This window comes from Rhagoletis zephyria, unplaced genomic scaffold (genome assembly GCF_001687245.7).
Source record: "Rhagoletis zephyria isolate East Lansing unplaced genomic scaffold, Rhagoletis_zephyria_1.1 Rzeph_scaffold_05871, whole genome shotgun sequence".
Taxonomy (NCBI): domain Eukaryota; kingdom Metazoa; phylum Arthropoda; class Insecta; order Diptera; family Tephritidae; genus Rhagoletis; species Rhagoletis zephyria.
In genome coordinates, this window is record NW_016162954.1 from 1 (window position 1) to 9,047 (window position 9,047).

Below are 9,047 nucleotides of genomic sequence, written 5' to 3' on the forward strand. Positions count from 1 at the left end.
TCCCAGGGGCACCGAAAGCTTCAGCCTAGGGCCGTACACGCCTGCTCCAGTCCCCGCGGGTATTTTAGAGCCGTCAGTATACCACTGTATTGTGCTCGCCTGTATGTGACTCTCCATAATAGAGGTACACCAGGTCGCCTTGTTATAAGTGTGGGTCCTGAAATTTCTCTTGAAGACCACCTCTCTGTTAATATCGTCCCTGGGGATCAAAGCCAGGGGGAGCTGGGAACTTAGTTTGTCCCTGTTCCTAGATGATAGCACCTTACCTTCGCTCGAGTTCCAGCATTACCTCCAGCGCTGCCGTCGGGCATGGGCGCATTGCTCCCGTAATGCAAACACATGCCAGACGTTGAATCTTGGAGAGGGTCCCATAGCAGTCCTGGAATACCAAGCCACCGGACCATAAGTCACTATTGGTTTCACTATCATGGTGTACATCCATCTGAGGATCCTCGGAGTGCACCCCCAGGATTTACCCGCTAGACGTTTGCACACCATCATCGCCCTCGTGGCCTTAGAGGTGACCGCATCAACATGGGCCCTCCACAGAAGCTTGGAGTGGCGACACTGATTACGACCCCGTCCAAGGTCAAGTTCCTCATCCCCTGGAGATTTCGTTTCTTGGTGAAGGGGACTATGGCTGTCTTAGAAGGGTTGAAGGGTTGATATTTAAACATACGTCTGCGCACCACCTTTTTGCAAGGTTAAGTCCTCTTTGGACGATGTCATAGAGAGTACTTGCGAACTCCACTCTAGCGATAATCACTTTGTCGTCCGCGTACCCTTGGCAACGGACGCCCTCGTTAGTAAGTTTCTGTAGGAGTTCGTCCACAACGAAGCTCCACAGTAGACGAGATAATACCCCCCCTTGTGGGCACCCTTTCGTCGTTTGTATTTGAACGACGCTATCACCGCCTTCGGTTTCGGCAATCCTGGCCTGAAGTAACCTTGCTATCCATCTTGGATGGTTGGTTGAACTTTTTGTTTCCTAAGAGCTCTGTCGACTCCCAAATGGGAGGCGTTATCGAGGCCCCCTCGATAGGCACAGAGCACACCCTCATCACGCTCAAAGATCCCTTGTATTTCCTCCGTTAGGGCATACAGGGCAGTATCCGTGGATCTCCCCACCCTGTACGCGTGCTGGTTGGAATGCAGAGGGGTTTGTTTTAGAGTGTTAAACCTGATTTCATGATCAATAATTTTCTCCATTGCCTTTAACATAAAGGATGTGAGACTTATCGGCCTGAATGACTTGGCAAGAGAGTAATCCCTCTTACCTACCTTCGGGATAAAGATAACCCTGGCCCTCTGCCACACCTTGGGAATGTGAGCCAGTGCTAGACTGTCCCTCATAATGTCCACAAGATGTGGAAGTAAGAGCTCCCCGCCCTGCTTCAGCAGCGCCGGACATACACCATCCACCCCAGGGGTCTTGTACCGTTCGAAAGAGTTCAGAGCCCACCGCACTGTTTGCCGGTTTATAAGGCTTTTAGCCAACTTCCAGTCTGGTGGGGATGGCCTGAACGCACGGAACAACGTATCCCCGGCGGTGGGAATGGCGTCCGGGAAGTGGGCCGACAGCAGGGCGAGTGCCCTTTCCTGTTCAGTATCTGAAAAAGCCCAATTAGGTAGCCTATTAGGCAGCCTGCTCCCAGTGTTGTCTCTCGCTAAAGCTTTATGCAGCCTAGCAGCTGCAGGAGTAGATGACTCAATCACCGCGTCTTTTTCGTTTTCTTTGTTTGTTTTCATTCTTAGGCAGATGTCAAAAACGCTCAGAAATATACTTTTTTCTTACTTCTTTGATTAGGTGATCTTGTATTTTTGGTTCACGCAATCATGTTTGCATGTTGAGTTTTGCGGTAGATTTTCCCCAGGTATTTTGTTTGTGTAAAATTATTTTGGTATCGCTTTACCGGTTACCGAATTATCGTGGTGGAAGATCAATGATATTTCCAGTAGTTGGTAAACTGCAATCAGCTGTACGATATTCATCCAATTTTGAATCCGCCCGCTGCCGAAAGGCATAACGCATTTAAGTAAATAAAATTCCTTCAAATTTTTGTTACAATTTACTTTTTTGTATAGGAAAAAAGCTACGAATCAGCTCTCTTTCAGGAATTCTGACCTTGTAGGGTTTGTAGAAGGATAACTCGGGATTACCCAGGAATGGCTTTAGAACCTCCCAATGACCCCGAAGATCCCAATTTTTCTTGCTGATCATATTGGGCTGTCGTAGGGCGCTTCAGCAGGCCTCTTTTTCAAACAGAATAGACAAAGGAGGAATGCCTGCAATTACATACATGAAAAACCACTACCAGTTTTGTCAGGACAGTCCATATTTCTTAACACTGTCCCTGAAAGCTGAAAGTGAACCGGTTTGGGTCTTTTTCGCCAACCGATTATAGGGAATTTACATGAGGCGATTTTTCAGGCGATTTTTAGTTGAAAGCAACAATCGCCTGGTGTAAACAGCCTTTCAACTAATCGCTTACAATGAAGTTGGTCGGCTCCCTGCTTTCGTTCAACTTTTGGTTCAACTAATCGCCTGTGAAAGTTGAATCATGTAAATTCCCTATTAGGGATTTTCTCTTAATCCTAAAAATGCAACACTGCTCGCTAATCGATTGTCAAAGTGGCTATCGGTTATCGATGCAAGTTCTTTTCCAAAAGTTTTTCAGTCTTTTATTTTCCCTGTTTGAGTGTGCAGCAGAATTGCGGATCGAGGTTTTTACAGTCGTAAAATTTGTTTGATGTAGGCATTTAAACCACATTTTTAGTGAAGAAAAATTCTAACATAAAAATTCAGCCAAGAAACGTAATAATGCAAAAATTTTAGAGGAAAAACGATTGCAAACAGTGAACGAAATTCCAGACTGCACAAACGTCTGCATCGCATATCGCACGGTGAGCATTCACGGGGCACATTTAAATTGTATTAAATCACAAAAAGTTCAGAAAATCGATTTTTCGTTGAAGATTAAAATATATTTCGGGGCACCTAAATTTAGTGGGAGTGGATGAAAAGCAGAGAACATGTACAGCATTTGTTCATGGGGAAAAAGTAAGCAGTGCCGTTATTAGTGCATTTCGGCCGTGCACAAAAACAACCATTATTGATGTGAATTGGATTAAGCTCCAAAGGCGCAAGTGCATTGTCAATTTGCTGTTGTCTGACTGTGCTGCTAAAAACTGTGCCGTGCGGCCGTGCTAAAAGAAGCGAAAAGAAAATCGTGGCTTTGGGGCTTTGGGCTTGGGGCTCACACGAAGTTGGTTAACCTGATGTTGTTTTTGCATTAATCGTCTGCTAATTGGAGGAAGGTGGTACAGCATAGTTGTTGTGCTCAGCTGATGACGCGACGTTGCAGTGCAAGGCTGAGCTGCGCAGTTTGCCGCTGCTGAAATGACAACTGTGTCAACTTTGTGTTTTGTGAAGTATGATAAAGTACAATAGCTACAGTGTTGTACAAAACAAAAGCAGAAAATTGCGTTTGATCAATGTTACTGCTGTATATCTTCAAAACAGTTTGACGAGAATCTTGGAACAAATGCAGCTCCCACAGCGGGCTCACAGAAAATTGACCCAAAACACCATCAAACGATGGGTATTACTGCCAGTGTTAAGAATCCGAAGGCGGTAATTGATTTCGTTAAACCATTCAAAAGTTGTTTGTAAGAAACCGTTTCGTTCAGGTCAACTTTGTTAATACTAAAATCACAATAAATGTACGGTTGAACGGCCTTTCAACTAATCGCTTTCAACAAAGTTAATCGTCGGCCAACATTTAGCCATTCTATTTTTTTTTTCGTGCAACCGTGCGTGAGTTGAACGCAAAATCGCCTCGTGCGAACACCTTTTTACTAGCATCAATTGCTCGAAGATTACAGTGGTTGTGGGATTAAGAGTTTTTACGATGCTCTGTTGATTTTTTTATGCAACGTAGCCTGGGCCAGCTTTTGCTTTTTAATCATGTTTTTCACCTAAAAATGGTAAATATTTCTTTTCAAGCACTTTGAGGTTTTTAATAATTAATCATTAAATTTTTGTAAAACCATTTTCGATAGAAATACTGCAATGACAAAAATAAAACTAAATTTGTTGCTTTTGTTTTGCACAACGCTGTACATAAATATGTATATATTTCATTAAAACAAGGGTTGGAACAGTGATCGGACGTCTACCACATTGTGGTAGATCTGCCACTTTTTTGAGCGTCTACCACATCTACCACACAAGGTCTGAAATCTACCACATATTCGCGTTTTTGAGTACCTAGTTTTATTTTTGCTCGACATAATTTTCTTAAGTTTAAGAGCAAAAATTGTCCAACACTAAACACTATATGGTAACAAGAATGATATAATACAAGATTCCGCATTCGCGGCGGCGATGAAATTTCTCAAGTAAAAGTAAACAAAGCCGAATGGGAGGATAAAATAACCTGTAAAATAGTAAATTTGCTCAAAAATAAATGTTTCGACAGGAAACGTGGTTTTATTATGGTAAATTGTAAAATATATGATTTATAAAAAGAATTAGCGAAAATGTTAAAGAACGGCGATTTTTGTGAAAGTATTAGCAAATTTCAGTGCATCTAAAGTTTCTGAAGCGTTGTTTACTTACTTTTACTTGAGAAATGTTAAAATCGGCAAATCCCAAGTAGCGGTTTCTGTAAAGCTTGCAGCACTCCGCAAGGTTGCAAAATATGTTCGAAAAATATCTTGATATGGAAGAAACTGCTTTACACTGTCAAGGAACAAAATTCCCAAAACTCAACACTATTTTTAGCAACTTCAATCTTGAACTTTATTATACCAAAATTAATTTTTTAGAGTAATTAAAATGGTTGCAATTTAAGGGAAACCTTGCAGAATTTTTTTAATTTTTGTACAAAGTTTGATCCAAAACCGGAGATATACCACATTTTTTTGAAATCTACCACATTTTTTCCCAGATTCTACCACACAGATTTTTTTTTTTAAACCGATCACTGGGTTAGAGGAAAAACAGTAAGAAGTTTCTTGGCAAAATATGCAGAAGCGTTAACAAAATTTATAAATTTTAGTACTTAGTTAAAAGAGTGGACAGAGAAAAATCTGCACAAAAGGGTTAGGGAAAAATTGCTTGACATGGTTTCTAAGCTTGAGTCAATACTATCTCTACGTTCTAATTGCAGAGGAATCAGCTTCAAAAGTTGAATGAAATGAACGTAAAGTAGGCCAATAAGTAGAAGTAGTAAATCGCACCTGTTTCTTTAATTATTTACATACATACATACATACATGTATGCATGTCGTTTGCAACCGAGTGTATAGTAAGAAATTTAACTGTAACAAAATCTAATTGTATATTTGCATATCGATGGTCCTCTGCAATAACGACACATTTCAACATTCAAAAAATACTGTTAAGTGGCTCATGTCTATGTAGTTATTGTCTAATCCATGTCCAATTCTTACTAAAGTAAGTAATAAGGATTGCTAAAGTAAGAAGTATGGATCAGACATGAATTATATAAGGCTCGTAAGACTATTTCAATATATAATCAATGCTGGCCAGAGTTGAAAAGCGCATAATGTTAAATATAATAAATAATGTGTAGATTGAAAGTATTCAAAAGCATATCGTTGATGAAATGTAGAAAGGCCCTGAAACTTTTTTTTTTTCGAAATTGGTGGATACAGTTCTTCCTTGAAAATTTTCAAATAGCCATACACACAGAATGGGTTTTTGCATTTAATGTAAAAAATGGAAACGTAAGATAGAGCCTTTCTGCATGAAGTGCAAGTCTCACCGGCTAAAAAATAGCTTTGATTTTTCAGATTTGTTTTTATATAACAAGTGCAATTTACAAAAGTTGGCATTAATTTTTTGAATTGATTAGCCGCTTGAAACTTGCTTCGGCTCTGGAGCCGCCTATCGGGTCGGTCCATTTTTTGCTGGTATATTTCTCTTGATGTTATTAACACGTATTTTGAATTTGAAGCAAATTGGACCATAAACAACCGGGAAAACAAATAAAATGCGCACCCCCTATTTAAAACACCTTTCGAACAAAAGAACAAACATTCAAATCGGTTGAGAAACATGGGAGCAGTAAGGAGGAATAGATTTGTATGGAATTTCGTTAGCGTATTAATATATAGATTTCGACAGGTTTTGCAATTCCGAGTGAATTTGAGTCAATTATGCTTTGAATTCAAATGGGCAGTGGTTGAAATTCACTCGGAAGGGAATTCCAGAACCTGCCCGATAATTTTTTTTTTTTTATAAAAGTATAGCTCATTATCTAACAAAAACCATATAAATTCATATTCCAAACTTTGTGCAGAAATTATAAAAATTTTGCAAAATTGCTTCTAAATCTTCAACTTTTTAATTTTTTGAGTATGCAGTTTTATAGCCCATTAAATTTTAGTAGAATAAAGTGCAAGTTAGAAGTTCCTAAAAAATCGCGTCGATACATACATACTTTGTATGAAGAAAATGCGATAAAAGAAAATTGCCAAAAATCAACGCGATTTTTTAGCAATTTAAAACTTACACTTCATTCTACTAAAATTTAATGAGCTATAAAACTATGTACATATTCAAAAAAAAAAAAAAAAATAAATATAAAAAATCTGATTAAATAGTTGAAAATTTATATGCAATTTTGCTGAATTTTTACAATTTTTGCACAAAGATTGAAATATGAATTTATATGGTTTTTGTTAGTAGTGAACTATAATTTTATGAAAAAATTATAAATATTAAATAAACGAAAGAAAAATAAGCAAAATTTGAAAAAATGTCGTGTCCCTTTTTATTTTTCCGCCACTGTATATGGTTTTGGTTAAAGCGCCTACAACTTGTTTGAGTCACTGTATGTATGCTTTTATACGATGGGTTTTATTCACCAAAGAGAGGCTTGACTAGGTACTATAGTCCCCGGGTCTAAAAGTAAATGAGAAGGCAAGAAATCAAGTGGAATAAGCAAATCAGCGGCAGCGCTAGTAAAGTGAACGTGACATAAAAACGTGATTTGTCACTTTGTCTTTGCGCCTAGCGATGTGGAAAAATAGTGGAATGCAAAAACAACAACAGAGAATATCGACATAGTATGTACATATGTACATATTTATCAACAACATTTATTCGAAAGGCAAGAGCAAAAAAATACTGTGGTAATAACCGCAAAATAAATCGAAGAACAAATACGACACAAAAAAAAATAAAGAGACCAACAAAGTCACAAAAGCAGCGGCGGCATCGCGCCTAAAAAGAAATAAAATTGTATAAAAATAGAAATAAACAAAAATACAAGGCGAACATCGCGTGTGCGTGTATAAAGCGAAACGAAAATTAAAACATAAAAATATGATAAAATCATATACATATACAAAGATGATTGAAAAGCAGCACTCTCCTGTGTGTTAAAAAAAAGTGAAGCAAAAACAAAAAAGAACTTAGCAAAATCAAAAACATACGACGAAAGCTTAAAGAAAAAAAACTAATAGAAAAAAATCAAGTAGGCATACTTAACACGAATTGAACTTGGCATAATTAAGTAGCAAGCCATCCGCGCAAATACAGAATCCAAAGTGAATTAAACGCTGTGCTCAATACTGTAGCAATAAGTAAAAAATATTTTTCCACGGGCCACTTCCGAACAGCAAAGTATTCTAAGGTAAGCTAACAAGAGAAATGAAAAATTAGAATATTTTAATTTTTGTGTTCGATATTTGCCTTATTATGGGCGCTTTTAGCAGGAACGTGAACGTCATGCAAAATTTGGTCGGTTCGTTTTAGCGCTTCGAATTGGTTCAGTTTTTATTGGCTTTGAACTGGGGTTTCGGTTCGGTTCAACGGTTTGGGAATTAAAACAAAACTATTAGGGGATTCACAAGACGTGTTAACCAACGTAAAATCTTAAGCTTTACATGTTTTTCTGTTAAATAACGGTTAAAATTTGGGGGCTTGTGGGGCTAATTATATATTCTTTTTATTAGTTTAAAAACATTTCAGTGTACTTAGAAATACTCTAAAATCATTTTAATCAATATTTTTCATTTAAAAAATGCTAAGTTATTTTGTGACGGTTAACACGCCTTGTGAATCCCCTATATCCATATTTGCAATATTTCTGTAACAAACAGTTATTTCAGTAACAATAAAGAAAAAAAATATATTCGCTATATCGACGGCTGAGTGGAAAATCGCACTATCTCGGCAGCCGGTTCAAAAGCGCTCTATCCCAGAAAGCGGTTGAAAAACGGCCTGGTTTGGTTAGTAATGCTTCGGTTCGGTGGTTTATCCGGTTCAAAACCAGTTCACGTTCTTGCTTTTTAGGCATAGCATCTGATTCGGTAAAGATAAATTTTCTTTAGTTATTATTTAAGTACTTGCTATATCTTGACTTTTCTCCTTTGTCCTTCAATAGAACAAATGTATGGCTTATGCATTAGTAATGCATGCTCTGCGGTTGGGTCAAATTACTTCTCAGTTGTTGGGCATTTTCTCCCATATAAAGTACTTATGCTCCACAATTTCTTTTATATGGAGGAAAATGCCTACCATCAGGAAAAAAATTATTAAAAATCAACGCGATTTTCTAGCGTTTTAAAATTTGCACTTTAACCCACTAAAATTTAATAAGCTATAAAACTGCGTACCTAAAATTTTTGTAAAAATTTTAAATAATAATTTTAAAATTATTGGGTGTAATTTTTGAAATTTGTTGAATTTTCATAATTTTAAAGATGACACTTTAACCTACTAAAATTTAATAAGCTATAAAACTGCGTACCTAAAATTTTTGTAAAAATTTATAATAAAAATTTATAAATTTTTGGGTGTATTTTTAAAATTTGTTGAATTTTCATAATTTTTGTAAGAATTTTGAAATGTGGATTTATATGGGGCTGGTTATGTAATATGCTAGGTTTTTATAAAAAAATTATAAAGATTATAAATAAACCAACGAAAAATAACCAAACTGGTCAAAATGTCACTTCCCTGAAGGGAAAGCTACTTACTAGTTGTGAACTACAATTCTACCAGTTTGCGT

The 9,047-nt window shown here is 37.2% G+C and overlaps 1 long non-coding RNA gene across 1 annotated transcript; it reads left to right on the top strand.

Annotated features, from left to right (window-relative positions):
* The first annotated feature begins 2,545 nt into the window (after positions 1-2,545).
* Positions 2,546-7,202, top strand: LOC108372566 (uncharacterized). The gene is made up of 2 exons (XR_001848869.1): positions 2,546-3,061; positions 7,143-7,202. It is a non-coding gene; the product is annotated as an uncharacterized LOC108372566 (long non-coding RNA).
* Positions 7,203-9,047: the final 1,845 nt, after the last annotated feature.